Below are 11,941 nucleotides of genomic sequence, written 5' to 3'. Positions count from 1 at the left end.
AGAATGTTCAGCCCTGGTTGAGAGTCTCATTTGCATGCACTTCTCAACCTTCCTTATACCTTGTTCCCTACTATCTATTAACACATATATGGAAACAGTGTCAGACTATTTTTTTGGGCTCCAAAATCACGGCAGATGGTGATTACAGCCATGAAATTAAAAGATGCTTACTCCTTGGAAGGAAAGTTATGACCAACCTAGATAGCATATTCAAAAGCAGAGACATTACTTTGCCAACAAAGGTCCATCTAGTTAAGACTATGGTTTTTCCAGTAGTCATGTATGGATGTGAGTTGGACTGTGAAGAAAGCTGAGCACCAAAGAATTGATGCTTTTGAACTGTGGTGTTGGAGAAGACTCTTGAGAGTCCCTTAGACTGCAAGGAGATCCAACCAGTCCATTCTAAAGGAGGTCAGTCCTGGGTGTTCTTTGGAAGGACTGATGCTAAAACTGAAACTCTAGTACTTTGGCCACCTCATGCGAAGAGTTGACTCATTGGAAAAGACTCTGATGCTGGGAGGGATTGGGGGCAGGAAGAGAAGGGGACGACAGAGGATGAGATGGCTGGATGGCATTACCAACTCGATGGACGTGAGTCTGAGTGAACTCTGGGAGTTGGTGATGGACAGGGAGGCCTGGCGTGCTGTGATTCATGGGGTCGCAAAGAGTCGGGCACGACTAAGCGACTGAACTGAACTGAACTGAACTGAATACATATATTTGAAATCTAGAAAAATGGTAGTGATAAACCTGCTTGCAGGGCAGGAATAGAGATATAGACTTAGAGAACAGACTTGTGGAACAGGAAGGAGAGGGTGAGATAAATTAGGTGTGTAGGATTGACATATATGTACTAAGATGGCTAGTGCAGAGCTGCTGTATAGCACATGGAGCTCAGCTTGGTGCTCCTGGCCTTCTATACAAGCCTTCCAGTAGTTTATCCATGCAAGGCACCAGCTTCCCCTAATGTTATTGACGTGTTAACAAAATAGCTTTTACAGCCCTTGGGACTACCATACAAGTGATATAGTAAACCCAAGTTCCACATCACTCTAAAGCACAATAACTAGGGACATTGCAAGAAAACATTGCTTTGGATGTTTATCTATCCTATCATCTTCCGGTAGCAGGTATCCTCGACATACATAATGGGCTTTAAATAAAATTAAGGGCTAGTGGGAGAAATTGAAGAGCAGTGGTCTTTCAAGTGGTCAGAAATACAGCCCATGGTTTAGATTACATTAAATTCATGTCCCTATGGCAAAACTACACCATACTTAAATTCACAACAAATGAGGAACCCTCCTACAGAAATATTTCTATCTCTGCTGGTGTACATATCCACACCAGACACAACCCAATTATCAATTCCACAGACATGGAAACCCAGGTACTGCTATGCATAAAAAAGAAACATTCACCTGGTACTTTCATCCTTCCTGTCTCCCTCATAGAAAACCCAGAGCTTAGCCACCTATTTCTTGATCCTGATGAGAGCCTGAAACCATCCTGAGCCTGTGTTCATCATCATCCAGTATAAGCCAAGCAAAGTAACCACCACTTTCTGGAAAAAGAGGTGACCTTATCTACCATCTATGTACTTTGGTCTGCTTAAGGCAACATGGATGCCAACAGATGGACCTAAACCTCTCCCTGATCAGGTAACACCATGTGAACATTACCCAGGAACAATCAGGTCCCCTACTGCTGGCTACAGGTGACTTTAAGCCATACCCTGTTATCATGACCCTTGTCACCTGAGAAGTTCCTATCCTTGCCCGTGTTGACTCCATATCTGTTGGTGGTTCTCCCAGAGCTAGTAATCTACACACTGCAGTTGACAAGGTCTGTCTGGAGACTATACCACATGCACATAACAGGGAGTCTTGCCACACAGATCACATTGGGAACAATGAAAACCATGCTGTCATTTATTCAGGTTGGTCAGTCCTACTGTCGTGCTCATAGATTCCAACACAGGTTAGTAACATTCTCCTGTCTCTTCTACTACTAGCAACACTCATTCTGGCTAAGCCAAATGCTTTAGATACAGCTTATGAGTTACAGATGCCTTGTAAACCCTTAGGGCCAATTTTGACCTCAGATCAGATGAAACACACTGTTATTAAGTAGTGTTATTAACCACATAGAACCACTGTCTCTTGAGTCTTATACCAGAGGTAATATGCACCCAGTATTAAAGCCAGGAGGCTTGTGATTGGTACAGTCATTTTAAAAGTGCTGTAATGCAGAGCCATATTAACAAAGTCTGTGGGATTACAGTTAGATAAAGTTGGCTCAGATGGTAAAGAACCTGCCTGCAATACAAGAGACCCGGGTTCAGTCCCTGGGTCAGGAAGATCCCCTGTCAAAGGTAATGCAACCCACTCCAGTATTCTTGCCTGGAGACTATTATGGACAGAGGAGCCTGGTGGGCTACAGTCCATAGGGTCACAAAGAGTCAGAGACAACTGAGCGACCAACACTTTCACTTTTGTATAGCTCTTACTAATCCCTGGCATGATGATGAATGTAAACCTTGCCAAAACATATACAAGTATTGGTTTTTTTCTTATCGGTTGTAATGATTTTTTCTCTCTCTAGTACAAGTCCCATTTATTGAAGCTTGCACTGGAAAAAATTGCAAGAAGTGACCAAAGACAACTTACCATGAATTCCCTCCTGTTTGTGGACTTATACTTTAAATATGTATACTCACAGTATATATACATGGGAAGGAATGTACACAGCATAATCCCCAGGTCAAGGCATATCTAAAGAGTCAGAAGCTTCATCCAGTTTGAGAGTTCTTTTCTAAACTGTATTCTGTTACCAACTTCCAGGTTACATCACACTCAGTGGGAGTGGGCTTTTCAACAGCTGAAAAGCTTACTGCCTACAGGAAACAATCATAGCTTCTGGGTGTGACAGCAAAGACATTTCTCAGGAAAACATAATTAGTTCCATGGAGAAATCTAACCACCCTGTGTGAGAGTTTTTCCATCCAAATTGACAGCTGAATTGAAGTATTCGTCACTCTGTTGTGTCTGACTCTTTGCAACCCCGTGGACTCATATTAACAAAATCACATATGAATTAGCATACATATTTATTCATAACCAGGAGATGCTCAAACATTCCCTATCTCACACCAACATGCTCACACTCATGGACATGTATTTTCACACATTCAGAAATTCATGGACACACATAAATACAGATACTCAAACTTTCATGTTTACATATATGACAGTGATCACTCACTCATCTGCAAAATATGATCATATATACAAAGTAATTCACACATTCTCTCATACATTGAGATGCTCACATTCTCACTCACATACATACTTTAACATAGTCACACACATTGACACATTTACTCACACACACTAGTATACTTGATATTAATGTGCTCACACACTCAACAGTCCCACACACAAACACGCTACAGATTCATTCACATACATAGCTACTCTCATATAACATTATTTTTACACGTGTCATTTTCACTCTCCTATTAACATGCTTACATATACAAATATGTGCACCATTCACTTACACAGTAAGATACCCAAGAATTCATACACACAAACTCACATATATGTGCATTTTCACACATCATTCAGTTGCATGAGTTTTCTCAGAAGATCACTTATACTCTGGCAGATGTGTATTTTCATACATGTACGTATCTACATATTCAGTTATTCACATGCACTAACCTACTCACAAACAAAATACATAGTTACATACAAATATATTCTCATTTTATTAAGCTTCTCACACAATGAACTGTTAATATCTTTACACATACAGTCACACACAAACACATTCTATCCCTCATACATATGAATATGATCACACATTCACTCACATATTAATACCCTCAAATAAGGACATGCTTGCACAGTTATTCAGTTCTAATATCAAACAAATTTACTCTCACACATAGACACATATAAACATATGCTGATGTTCCATAGTCACACATATTAACTTGATCACATATATAGTCATAGTCAATATGTAAATATATTTACATTTTAACTCTCCAGATTACCTGGTTCCGTATATGAAGATATATGTTTTCTCCAGAAATTATTATTCTCACATTTTACATACTCATACATTCAATTGCATATGCATTCACTCACATTATCAAATATACCCATACATGACAAAATTATCTCACAAATAATGTTAGTATACTCACTCACAGGCATGAACAAACTTATACATATACTCTGTGACACTCTATAAAATACGTTCACACATTTATTCACTCAGACTGACACACAAATTCACTTAGAAGAACATGGTTACAATACCACTCATACATAAGCCATTCATATGTTATGTGTACACACATATGCTCTCACAGGTATGTAAACACAAACAACAACATACTTACAGATTCACTTGCAAATGAACATGTTTCCAAACACACACATATTCACTCACAGAAATATATTCTTTCATTAAGAATCTCACATGAATAAACACACTTGCAAGATTCACTGATAGATATAAAAATGCTAAAACATGTATTCACTCAGAAAAACATGATCACAAATTTATCCCAACATAAAGTCATACTAGTATATGCTTATTTGCATAGATTCTACACATATGGATACTCTTAAATCCTTCACACGTGCAAATGAACACAACAGGAATACACCCATTCAATTAGAAATAAACATTTTCACTCATGAAGCTCATAGATAGACACACACATGTACAAGTATTTGCTTGCATGTTCACTCGTAAGTTTATTCATACATTAGCTACCCCATTCAAGCTAGTATACTGACACATTTCATCCACAATGAACAAACTAACATCCATGTAGAAATTTACAAATTTATTCATATGCATGACTATGTACAAATATGTATTAAGTGCTTGAATATACTAAAAACAACACACTTATGTAAGAATAAGCTCACATATCAGTTTCTTATATTTATACATATTTAGTCACTGGCATGGTCATGCTCAGAGGTTTACTCACACTGGTAGATACACTTACATATTCACATATACATGCTCATTCTCTTACTAAAACAAACAAATATACTTCAACCAACATGGCTACATAGATGGAATGCTCATACATTTATTCACCCAAATATGCTCATATTAACCAAATACTCATTGACTCATATCTATCAACACTTATATATTTACTATGTGTGATATTTATGTTCATATTTTCATATTCAATTACAGACACAAACACCATTTAAAATTCACTTGAACACAGACACATATAATCACTACAACTTATTCACATACGTTGTCACAGATGCATATCAACACATTAAATGTAAAACTTGATTACCATTCATTCATACATATATGTGTGTTCAAACATACAAGTGAACTTATTAATTTACTCAAACACAAAATTGTAATAAACATGCACATTGTCGCTAATAACATGCTCACAATTCACTCACAGAAAAGGGCATAGTTATAGATTAACTCATAGGCACACACAATCTCACATAATCTATCACACACACAAACATGCTCAAAAATTCACTCACATGAGCATGATAATATGTTCATTTACTCACATGAACATACTTACAAAATCAGTAACACACTAGACAGAGTGTTTTTTACACGTACAGACTCAAGATATTAACTTCCACAAAATAACATCACAAAAGGAGCATGCTCAGGTTTTCACTTGAACATGGACCTGTTCACACTTACAAATGCTTACACAATCACAATATAAATACATTCACATATGAACATGCTTATAAGATGAACCCCCATTCACTCACAACATGCTTACAAATTTGCTAACACACCTAGACACACTTACATCCACATGTTCACACATTAAATTCCACAGATTGTTCACATACTTATTTGCTCACGTGAACATACCCACAAATTCATTCACACACAGAGGACACATTCAAACATGCTCATGTTCACACATTGACACTTTCTCTTATTAATGTATATAAGACATACAGAGACATTTATTCAGTCACACACATGGGCATCCCCATCTCAACATGATCACACAACTCAAATGCTAATACATTCAATATCACACACATATTTATAAAGTCAGTCACATATATACTCTTATGTATAATGATTTATACACATGTCCAGTCTTTTTCCCATATTTACATACTCATGTACAAACATCTCTATGTTCTCTCTCACACACATACCAGCTGCCACTCATACACATGCTTACAAATTCACTAAAACAAGTTTATCCTCATATGAAGACACATTCACACATTTACTAACAGAAACATCTTCAATTCTCACACACATGTAGATACATATATGTTACCACAAATGCATATATTCTCTCATTCACATGAATATGTTCACAAAGTTAGTGACATATAAGATACACTCATATGTATCACATGAACACACACATTCTTGCTCATTGACTCCTGAACACACTAACACATGCTTTTCATTTCCCTTTCAACATGCTCACACGTGTGGACACACTTGCACACTTTTCACAGACAAACATCCTGGTATATTCACACAAAGGATCTAATATGCTCACATTCACTCACACATGAATAAGCTCGCACACTGACATACTTGTATATTCATTGAAACAAATATGCTCATATATACACTTGCAAATCACTCAGACGTCAAGTTCACATATTCACATGAATGAACATGCACACATGTACATGTATATTAACTCAGTCACATACAAAAACATGCTTACACACTGGCAGACACAGTGACCTACTCTTACAGTCACTTGCATACTGACACACTCACATACATTCACACTCACACATGTATTCACGTAAATGAACACTATGATATTCTCTTACACACAAAGACACAGTAAATCATACATTCATTCCAACTTGCACATGAATGTACACCTACAGAAAGATAATCATTCCCCAGGAATACACTCATGCATTCAATCACACATAGGAGCACACTCTTACATTCATTCACACAAATGAGCATGATCACATTAACATGATTAGATGTGCAAGTATGCACACACATTCCTTCACACATATGTACATTCAAAACCAATCACAGGATACTCACACAGTCATGCAAACTAAGATGTCAACATTAAACTGGCATGAACATGCTCACATAAAACTGCTTCTATATTCATTCACGCATGAGTGTTCATAAGTTAATCCACACATGAATGTCATCACATAGTCACATACATGAACATACACATAATCACACATTTCAGTACAATCACACATATACTTACATGTTCATTCATACATCTACCATATTCACACATTCGCTTAATGAACATAGTCATATTTTAACATGATCAAACACACGAAAACCTCAAATTTAGTTACACAAAGGAAAATTTCACATAAGTGTACCTAATTATATTCAGTCACACACACAAACCTGCTCAGACACTCATGAACAGAGGATAACTTAAACAGATAAGCAAGATCAAAGAAATATATTGATATATTCAGTCAAATGAGCTTGTTCACAAATTAATTCAAGCACAAAGGCACACCCACATACACTCACAACTTTGCTTAAAATTTACACACATACATAACGCTCACATACATGACCTTGCTTATACATTCAGTTGCACAAAGGAAAAATAATTACATTAATACCTTCACACATACCAACTTGCTCATGCCATAATTTATACACATCAACATGCTCACATTTATGTACATGCTCACACACTTAAGATATGAATGAACACACAAATTCACATATTCACAAATACAAACTATAACACTAGCAGATGAAAAAGCTCAAAACACAAAACATCTCCACACTTTCATTTTCATAGGTTCATGCTCACACACACAAGCATACTCAGACATTCACTCACACATGAACCTACTTAAACATGAACATTCCCAGACACACAAATGTGCTCAGCCATTATGTCACTAACAGCTGTAGACCTCCTCTTTCACTCACATTCCCACATAAACATATACTTTCTCATGGACTTATAGACAGAAAAATTATACACTCACCCATACTCAGTCCCTACATCCACTCACACACACTGACATGGACATGTTCTCACATTTATTTTAAAAACCACATGCTAACACAAATAAGTCATGCATGACAAGTTCGCAAACATGAATGCCCTGACATACTCACATAGTCTGCATGCTCATAAACACATAGACATGTGCATTTACACATTCATGCACACCCCCAAAGTACTTATGGACATGATCACACATTTACATTTAGCCAGGTTCATATTCACTCAATCTCTCACAAACAAACACACAAATAGACATTCACTCATAGTTGCACATAGACACACTGACATTATCAATTCCACATAAGGAGCACACATTAGGTCATACACAAACATAATCACATTCACTCACAGAAAAGAACACATAGTTTACCATGCACCTACACACACAAGCATGCTTGTATATTCACAAGCATGCTTGTATACACATATGTGTTTCTAAAATCATTTAAACTTTCATTTCAATAATATACACACATAGTTATGTCTGTGTGTATATTGACAGTCTTGTTTGTACATTTTCTCAAACACAAATGTAGAAAAACACAAATACAAAGGATACATTCATTCATAGTCATGAACATACATAATATGCTTACATTTTCATTTGAATACAGGAGCACCATCCAATGTATATACTCTCACACAGTCATTTGCAGACACACAGGAACATGTGCACATATACACATACTGAACCTGATCACAGACTCACAAGTACATTCTGTAACAGTCATGTACATGTATGTATATGGTCACCATTCATACATACATGCATGCATTGATTCAGAAATAGATGTACACATTAACAACTCACACGAATCAACATGGTTACACATTCATTCAAAGGTAAACATGCTACCATCATGCACATGCTTGCAAATTCACTCATACACATGAACACACAGAAACACACAAAAACACATTAGCACTGACATATGAACAGGCTCAATTCACTCTTATACGCAGACATGCTCACATACATCCACAAGTTACACATTCACTCAGATGAACACGCTTACAGATTTACTCCCATTCATAGACACACTGACACATGGAAAAATTCATACACATATTCTCAAATTAAAATAGTTATGAATTCATTCACACACTCGAATATGCCTCATGTACACTGTGTCATTCATAAATTTACTTACATACATGAGCATACTCCTCCTTAAGTTGTTTGCAAGTGAACATGTACATTCAATCACACATACAAATATGGTTACAAACTCTTTCACACATGTAGACAACCTTACACATAATAAATTGCACACACATACATTATGCTGCCCTCACATCAGGACCCAGTGTTCTCAAAGCAGCCCTCTTTTAGCAGACTGTCACCCACTTACCACATGAACTATTGTGTGGGCTCCAAAATATTAACAACCCTGACTGACTCTGATTGACACAGGTGCCCACATCTCCCTAATCCCAGGAAGGACTCATATTTTAAAGCAGGCATCCCTTGTACTTTATGGAGGGAAATTGCCAGCCCCTCAGTGAGGTGTTTGCTCATAGTTGTGATAGAGTGTGACACAGGGTCACGGCCATGTCCAATGATGAGGATGACACCAATACAGTGCCCAAACCAAGTTTCTATGGGAGTTGCTGGTACAGAGCAGGCACCTAGTTCCAGATAGCAAATCCTATGTACAATCACAGAGCTATTCATGTGCCCCATAGGCAACTGAGAAAAGGTATACTATTGATCCGCAATGGGGAAGGCAAATTGTAGTTGACCATCCTATGACATATTTAGCAAAGAGAACATGTTAGCCCATTCTAGGACTTCGAACCATTCACTAGTGTTATTTGAATGTCCTTCATTAAGACATGACATTCATAATGCTAATACCCAGTGAAGTGAAGTCGCTCAGTCGTGTCTGACTGTTTGCGATCCCATGGACTGTAATCTACTAGGCTTCTTTGTCCATGGGATTTTCCAGGCAAGAATACTGGACTGGATTGCCATTTCCTTCTCCAGGGGATCTTCCTGACCCAGGGATCGAAGCCAGGTCTCCTGCTTTGCAGGCAGACGCTTTACCCTCTGAGCCACCAGGGAAGCCCAGTAGAGGGGTTCTAATACAGGGAGCAGACTTGTTTACCTCTTTGTAGACTATAGACAACATCTACCCATTAGTAGTGGCTTTAAGCACAGGCCATATCAGGGAACTGAAGATGGGAATTCATATCCTTTCATTAAGTCATCTATGACAGGCCATAATCCTTCTGATTAGTCAGTACTTCTTACATAGGTAGAGGAAGGTTAACTCATTTCCACTGGCCAGTACTCACCAGCAGCATAAAAGCCTTAGGCTTGTTTCATGAGGTTACCTGCTGCCTGAGGAAGTCCATTCTAAAATGGGAAAAGAGATGGTCTCAGAGAGAACAATCAGGGCAGAAGCACCTTTTAGAAAAACGAAGTCAATTTTAAAACCTCAGTAGAGAATTAGCCCTTCAATTAATTCTCCTCCTAGTTTGTTCAATGTCTGGTCTATAATTGAAACTTGAAAGGGTAGATGAAAGGTTGCTGCTATAAGCCATGAATGACTCCAGGATTTGTGACCTCCAGAGGAAAGGAATTCGATCTAGGGCCAGTGATGAGGCTTGATCGCTCAGAGCTTTTTGTGAGAAATCAAGTTTTATTAAATTATTAAAGACATAGAGAAAGCTTCTGACATATACATCAGAATGAGACAGAAAGAGTGCCCCCTTGCTAGTTTTTAACAGGGGGTTATATCCCTATTAGCAAGCTGCTAATTAGAGAAAGGGAAATGCCTTACAGAACTGAGAGTTGCACCCACAACATACATTTTGAGATAGCATTGGCACGAGGTCCACATCCCCAGCCATAAAACAATTGACATGAATCTTGAAGAAAGACAGATTTCCAAGCAAATATGTAGTTCATTAACATAGCTTAAGAAAACATTTCCATTTAAAAAACCACAATGGTTAGCTCAAGGTTTGAGATAAAGTTAAGTTCAGGTGGAACCAAGTGTCGCCATGCCGTGGCAACACAGGATTAGAAGAGAAAAGAAAAACGGACATCTGCCAGTTGTACTTTATTTCCTCCCGCAGCTTGGGGACCTCTGGCCTCCCTATCAAGGCTATTAACACTTGTAAACTAGTCCCAGTTCGGTAAAAGGAAAGCTCCTAGTACCCCAACCTCCCATGTTGGTAAAGGAGATCCAACATTTGATCCTGGCAGACTCTCAAAGGACATTAGTATCCATCAACTGGTTGATGGATGGGGCTTCTCAGATGGATGGGTTGATGGAATGGGCTTCTCAGACCACAGACATCATGCAGCATAGTGATTAGCCAAGTCTTGAGGGGGCTGAATTCAGTCGTGAGACCATCAGGTTGTTTCTTGGGGTGAGGGTCAGCTTCTTTACAGGTAGTGATGTCTAATGCTCAGACAATTCAAAAGGACATAGCTTCCCTATATTTAATAGAAGCTCATGAATGACAAACTCAGAGTCAAGTGCTGCCTGTCAAGTGTACATTCAATACACTACCTGGCCTAATTCAAAATCACTGTCCATAAAGTGATTGTCCCCTTCCTTGGCAAAATGAACCACTTAACACCAGGTCCCCTTTTAAACATGAACTCTGAAATGAAAAAGAGAAGTTGGTTGTATTGGACCCCAAGGGATAAGGAGCCATGAGATATTAGATGTTCTCTGATAAATCTGTATATCAATTAATATAGTTACTAAAGCTAGATTCCAACCTGGCCAGGCTTTTCCTTCAGTGACAGCCTTACCTTCCATGTCTGCCCTTGACCTCTGCCAGTACCAAGGACCAGACATCACATCAGGACCCAGTGTTCTCAAAGCAGGCCTCTTCTGGCAGGCAGTCGACTTCTTACCATATAAACTGTAGTGTTGT

Source organism: Ovis canadensis, chromosome X, assembly GCF_042477335.2.
Source record: "Ovis canadensis isolate MfBH-ARS-UI-01 breed Bighorn chromosome X, ARS-UI_OviCan_v2, whole genome shotgun sequence".
NCBI classification, from domain to species: domain Eukaryota; kingdom Metazoa; phylum Chordata; class Mammalia; order Artiodactyla; family Bovidae; genus Ovis; species Ovis canadensis.
Note: the sequence above shows the minus strand (reverse complement) of the source record.